General features: G+C 43.9%; 1 protein-coding gene across 9 annotated transcripts in view; it reads right to left on the bottom strand.

The window, feature by feature from the left end:
* INSC (INSC spindle orientation adaptor protein) overlaps positions 1-7,164 on the bottom strand; it is a 109,073-nt gene extending 101,909 nt beyond the window's left edge. For 3 of the 9 annotated variants that reach the window (XR_010306746.1, XR_010306747.1, XM_064163643.1), the window contains exon 1: positions 600-773. The gene's annotated coding sequence lies outside the window, so the exon portion shown is untranslated. Of the gene's footprint in view, positions 1-599; positions 774-855; positions 874-901; positions 924-1,162; positions 1,182-1,273; positions 1,424-6,757; positions 6,780-7,080 lie in introns of those variants that run through there. The other 6 variants (XM_064163644.1, XM_064163645.1, XM_064163648.1 and 3 more) reach the window with 6 other exon arrangements.

Genomic DNA, 7,164 nt, shown 5'->3' on the forward strand with positions numbered 1-7,164 from the left:
ACCAGATTTAAATACCTTCTAAATCTTTCTCACTGATATCCACTTCAGTTACTGCAAACATAAATTAGAGTGCTAACAAAGTGAGACTTCGGCTCCAGGTCTCCAGATATATGCAAATCACACGACAAGGACAAACTAAATGCCCAGAGAAACAAGAGACAACTTTCCACTCCCACCTCTGGAGCCACTGAGGTGGAGAAGTGATCTCAAGGGAAAAGCCTCCTGTAATACACACTAAACAACTTGCTGTCCCTCAGCCTCTTTTAGCAAAGACTCCTGCAGTACAGCAGTGACTCAAGTTAGAAGAGCTCACGAAGACTGCCTGTGGAGAGGAGAAATACCATGGGTACTACTGTGGAGATACTTCCAAATAATACTGGGCAAGAAGACTCACAAGTGCCCAGAGAGAGCAGCCAGTATCCCCAAGAGCATCATCAAGGGACCTTATTTTATATGAGAAGACAGACTGCCTGCATAGAGTTTCACCACGGAGCCAGAGGGTGAGGGTCTACCATCATCATCAAGCTCCACATACAGGCTTGTTTTTCAGCTTAAAAAGAAACCACCAGAGTGAAATCCACAGAAGCAACCATACTTACACACTCTCCAGCTCCATAGAAAAAAGCCATGGCCTTCCTCTCATGCACTGATGCTGTCACCTTCTTTTCCTGTCTCAAACTGCTCTCTGCTGCACTGGTTGGTCAGTGACATCCATAAGTTTCATATTTGTCCAACACCACCTGAAACCAGCACTCCATAAGCTGCTGAATTTATACCCCCACTTCTCCAAAAAAAAAAAAAAAAAAGGCACCCAGCCAAGAGAATAAAAAGAAACCCCAAGCAAACAAAAAACACCTGTTCTCCAATAGCCTCCAAGCTCATTGGTGTAAAAGCAGCCCACCTATGCAAGCTATTAGAGAAGCCCAGGCTGTGCTTGCTAGCACAAAATGGCAGTAAAGGGGAGCAATAAATAAGCACAACAGAAGCTCTGACAGAGAAAATCTGCCCTGCTCACAATCAAGTCAATGGCAGACGTCCCAACAAGAAGCAGCCTTGTGCCCTGCATCAGCAGCCGAGAGCTCAGTGCAATCATCTTACTTTCCCTATGCCTTCCTGTGCAGCTTGCTAAAGAAAAGCAATCCCCAGTGCATTTCTTACACACCGTGCCCCTTGTCTTCTTACTGGAAACACAAGAAAATTCATTGTGGCCAGAGCCTGTGCTGTAATGCTGATCATATTTCAGCACAGCTGATAAATAAAGGAAAACTCTTACATAACACTCTTCATTCCAGACACTTCAACCTGCAGTTGCACATCCACTTTGTGCACTTTCAGTCCCGTGAAAGTAAAAGCACTTTCCCCTAGAAGAAAGCTGAAGATGGTAGAACAAGGCAATGTATTTCAGTGGCCCATTTAACAAATGAAACGTTTACTGTCTGTTTGGTGTAAAGTGACAGCCGGCTTATTAGAGCTGACACTGATCCTCCTGAGAGGATTTCAGCTAGAGACTCATGCAGGTGAAGGTCAAAGCACCAAAGAATTAAATGAAGAGAGGAAGGAAGCAGCTTCCTCTTAAGGATAGAAATTAGCTAACAAAAATGCTGTTCCCAATACAGCCTTGCCTAGTTAGAAACACAGCACCTGCAAAATGCTCCCTTCTAGAGAAATGCTTCTAAGACACTTGTTGAATTTCAGTTTTTTATCCCTGGTCACCAGCAATGTGTGCTGCAGACACAGCTCCGGTGCAGCTCCCAGGAGCCTGCAGTGAGGACTCTGTGGAAGCCGTTTGTGCTGTGTCACTGACTGACTATTAAAGGCAATATAGGTAATATTAATACTTATGAATCATACATCACTTCTACATACGTGAAAAGGATAATTAACATGGGATGATTCCCCTTTTAAAGCCAGTAATATGACAAACACAGCTGTGCTGTCTCGATGAGCTTTACCTCCCTGCCAGACGTGCACACCTGGCTGCAGAACGCTGAAGGACACATCTGGCTGCCCTCAGCAGACTTTCAACATCCCAGAGGAATTAACAGTTTAGCCAAGAGATGATCTATTTTTGCCAAGGTTTGTTTAGCACTCTGGCCTTTGTTTCCCCAGGTCCAGCCCAGGCAACAGACATCCTGGAGCACCAGGACCTTGGCAGCTGCTGCCCAAAGCAACAGCTGGAGAGGGAAGTTTGCTTTCCCTCTAGGGGAGATTCAGAGCTGGTGGCAGAGGGTGCAGGCCTAGTACATGGCTCTAGAAAGAAATGGGGAGTTGAGCCCTGACAGCATAGGAAGTCCTTCTTCAGATGAAGTGCACCACCTTGTTGTGACAACCTCTAAGGTGAGATGGAGCCCATGCTGCCCAGAGGGTCTGATTTCTGTTCCTTCTCATGTTTACTCTGCTAAGCTTACAGTAGTGAAAACAAAGCAACACCATTTCACTCATCCTGACTCCAGCACACCAAGAAGGGCAGTGTTATCTGTGTCCCAGCTGGTGCACATCAGGATACTTAGGTGCTCACACACATGCACCCAGTCTGGGTGCTTCCACAGCCTTGTTGTGGGTGATGCAGGATGGCTAGCAGCCATCTGATGCTGTGGTCTAACTCCAGGGCAAGCCGGGTTTGACTTCCAACTGGGTGAATCCCAAAGGACTTTGGTGTGAGCCACGCCTCCTGAGCTCCATGACCAGCATGTTTGTTCAGCCTTTCACATTTTTAAAGAGATGAAGAGCAGCTGAAAGTGCTAAGCTGAACTTTGGCCAGCACAGTCCCCTCTGGGAGTCTCTTACTCTGAATATTTCAGCACCCCTCCAGCACTGGCTTCAACTCCTTCCTGATCAAGAACCCAAAAAACATCAGACCAAGCAGCTCCTGGTTATCATTGGCCCATAATCACTTTGGGTTTCCCTGACAATTCTTGAAATCAATCAAGTGCATTTCACTTAGCAGGGAAAGGTCACTAAATTAAACCTGATGCCTGCCAGCGTCTCTGGTTTTCATCTCAGCATTCTTCAAGCACAGTTCTGTGATACAAAGTCACAGATTTTATTCTTCCTTCATGTAGATACCATTTAATTAAAACTATGAGGGCCTATTCTGGCCAGACACAAATTAATGTGTCTCCACTGACTACTTCAGGGCTCTGCCAAGGTATACAGGCTGGGGATGCAAGCAGATAAAACCAGCACCATTTCTCTAGAAACAGGTTTTCACTGGTGCCTGTTAGGTCTGGCCAAATAATTTTCTTGGTAGCTGACTTACTGCAATTTTGATGAGTTGGCATTCTGGCATCACAAATGAGCATGAGCAGCCCCTTGAGAGAGAGTGGTTAGGACCACAGAAACCAGGTTGTTGTCGCTCCATCTAACCAGGCATGAAGGTCCAAAAATAAGCATGTTTGAGAATGATTTTTCAACTCCTGAATTGCATCAGTCAAGTAATTTAGTCGCTTAAAGAGCGTGGTCTCTTGCCAGAGCTAGGCATGGCACACTGCGCGGTATTTGGCCTTTTTCCTCCTAAACACAAAGAGTAAGAAGCAAAAGGAGTTAGTACCTGGTTCTTTGCAGTCAGGGGGTGTGTGATGGTGGCCCTGCATACCCTCAGAAGCTCACACAGGAGCAGTTTCCAACCACTTCCAGCTGTGTTGCACACTTTTCCCATATGGCAGAGAGGCAGTCAGGTTTACTTTCACCAGATGAATGAGGGACACAAAGCAGGTGTATTATCCCCACATGTCATGACTTGTCCAACAAAATAAGAGCCAGAAATCTAACTTTCCAGTTCTCAGTCCTCCTTCAAACCACCCCTACTGCATTGGAGCTGGTTTACCAGACTGTTAGTATTTTGTTTGGCAACACCCCTTTCTTATGCTAACAACATCAATACAGGAGTGCCTGCATGTCAGAAATATGCATGTAAGAAAGACAGGATCTGAGGAGTTTGGCTTAGCAGATAAGTTTTGCTGAATCCCAGATCTTCTCACCTGATCTACTCCAGGTTCAATCAACAGTTTCAATATGGTTAATAGCCTGAGTTTGAGCCCATCTCCATGAAATAGGTATGTGTAATCAAATACATTTCCATGAAATACTGAAGAAAGCCACTTGCAAACTATTCACACTTGCTATAGAGCACCTACTCAAACAGACATGCTGAGGCAGAAAGGAATTAATAACCAGCTCTAATCTCTTTTAAAGGTCACAAGTCTGTTAAGTTTTCAGTGCGTTTTCAAGCATGAACCTATGCAAAACCTGTGGATCTCTTTGCTTCTGCTGGGTTGCCAGCACAAGGTGCTCTTCCTCCCTGCAGAGCTTTGCATGCAGAAGTTCAGGCCTTCACAGGGTTTTTTGTTTGGACATCTGTAGAGCAAACATCTCTCACCAGATTGTCTTCCCTCTGTCACTTCCCACCCCACTGATCTCTGCAAGTTAGAGTCCAAGAGACAAAGGGGACAACAGTGAAAGAACTGAGCTGCTTGACTTACAGCTAAGCACAAACCATTTAGAAGCCCCCTTATAGAGGTTACAGTTATCACCATTTGGAAGAGAGGGAAAGGGAGAAAGAGAGATGAGAGAATAGGGAGGGAAAAGCAAAACAGGGATCTTCTTGATTAAGAGATAGTAAGAACAGTATCTAATCCCAGCTGAATTTCTTCCCTTCATGCTTAACAGAAGTTCACTCCATTGAGTTCTCTGTGCAGCTCTCCCAAACCTATCTAACCTTCATCTGATGATCTACACTGCTCAGAAACTCTTGCAGCAGTCAGAAAGAGAGCATGGGGACCCATCCTCTGAATTACTTTTTAGACAGCAGTGCCACCTTTGACGCTCCCAGAAACCTCTACAAAGGGCTGCAAGAACCCCTACACCACAAGGCATTTTCATATGGACCAGTGCCACCCATTTTATGGCCTATTATGACCAGATAGCCACCTAGGGAGATGACTGAAGAATGAAGAATGGACTTAATTGGGCCAGGTACACTGTAGGCAAAAGAAAGTTGGCACACAGTCGCTCACACTACTCTAGCTGATTACACTGGTAGTAAACCTTGCACTCAGACACCACGTTTGCTTTGCAGACCCAAGAAAAATATGTGCTTCCTCCTGTGTTCATTAAGTCAGTGTGAAGATTGGTACATGGCTCCTGCAGGAATAAAAAGAAGAAACAATCTTTCTGTGCTTTTGCCATCCTGCTTGTGTCTCTCCAGGAACTTGCTTCGAGCTCGTTGTATCTCCTCTTTCAGCATCAGAACTCTCTGCCAGAAATGGCACATTAGGTACTTGGCATTCAGAAAACTCAGAAAGAAAGGTAAATGGGGAAAAAAACCCCAAACATCTGCACACAGAAAGATGTAAAGGGAGCAAGAGCAATGTCAGTGCTCTTAAGAAAAATAATTTACACAGGCCAAAAGAGGACTGGCAATAAATACTGATACCCTTTATTAGACATTGTCTGTCTTAACCCCATTTCCCTTAATGCTTCATTACACATTTTGCCTCCTACGGCGCTCATGGAGCCATCTCAAAAAGTACAAGCACATATTAAAAAAAGCAAAGATATATATTTTTGTCTCTCTGCCAGTGAAGAGGAAACAAACTAGTGAGGACAGTAAACTGTTAAAAATGTATAACCTATTTTGCAGTCTTCCTCCCCACACACACTCACGTAGACCCACAAAAGCCATGAGGTATTTCATTTTAGTCTCACCCTACAGGTGCAGCACAATTTCAACCTCCAACACAGTATAAAGCTTTCTTGGTGAGTTTTTCAGCAAACAAATTAAAACCAAACTGTCCAAGGACTAGACTCCTGCAACATGAAACTGCAAATGTGATTGAAATTAATATTGTACCCTGTGTCAACCAGTTCCAGTGAGACTCATGATACACACTTTGTGTAGGCATCAAACTTTAGACTATAAAAGCCCAGATAAGGAGGTTTAGACAGATGTATTTGTATTCTGAAAACTAAAATAGATTTTCTATTATTCTAGCAGCTTTCAGCCTTGACATTAAGATACATATTTCTTTCAGTTAAAGACAGGAGGGAAAGAAAAAGCAGTGAATAAAAATGTTTAATGAAAATGGTCCTGCTTTAGAAGGAACCTGGTACAAGTGGCTTTGCACTGCCAACACACTTCCACGCCCCATCTGGACGTGAACCACTTTAAACAAAGAGCACAGATATAACATTACAGCTTTTTCAGTCTGTCTGCAGAAACTGCCACATGTGCAGCTGAGAAAAACTATCTACCCCAGTAATAGCTTTCCCTTTCCAAGAGGAAATATTTGCATCAGTGCACGCAAATTTCAGAAACACAGAACCAAGTGCTTAAGGGCTGAGCTATTTCCACTTTCCACAGCCTTCAGAGGTAGGACTGCTTGCATAAAACGAAGATGCAGTTCAAAATAAAGCAGCCACACAAAAACATATGCTAAGATACAGAAATATCAAGCCTTGACCAGCAGAAGAAAGCATTCTGAAAAGCGGTTATCACATATACATTCACCTCCTTTTTCACCCTAAAATCATATAAAAGTTCCAGTCCAAAACGCATTGACAGAAAAGTTGCCTAAGCATCACATCTTACACACTCACTGCTCTTACACCGCTGCAGTATGGATTTGATCTCACAGACAGCTCAGAAGACTATGGACAAATGTTATCACCCAATAATAACTACCACTCGTTCTCACTTTCTTTCTGTATATGCTAACAACAAGCTTTTCCTGCTTTTCCAGCTGAAGCAGCCTGTTACCTGCTGTGCTGTTAAGCTCCCATCCACACTCCCCAGGAACCGGCTAACGTGCCATGCAGCACAGCGAGGAGAGCTCACTCAGAGGCAGAATAATTCTGAACTTACTCAAGTCAAGTTTCTCCGCTGCATTTGCAGGCTGAGCAATGTGTAACTGTATTTATTCACCACTGAAGGACTATGCTTTACAGTTACAACCCTGGCAAATGCTGAGCATTTCAATAATTCTACTTTTGCCTAGATGCACAAAGGGGTTTTATACTTCTACCACAGCTGTGCACAAAAGAGTGCCATTTCAAATCAGAACTCCTGAAGCTGCTACTTACCAGCTCGTGATTATATTTTCAGTAAGCCAGATGAGCTGAAAAGATTCTGTTGCAGAAGACAAAAGTTATAGAAAAGCAGGAAAA

The sequence above is a fragment of the Pogoniulus pusillus genome, chromosome 24 (assembly GCF_015220805.1).
Source record: "Pogoniulus pusillus isolate bPogPus1 chromosome 24, bPogPus1.pri, whole genome shotgun sequence".
NCBI classification, from domain to species: domain Eukaryota; kingdom Metazoa; phylum Chordata; class Aves; order Piciformes; family Lybiidae; genus Pogoniulus; species Pogoniulus pusillus.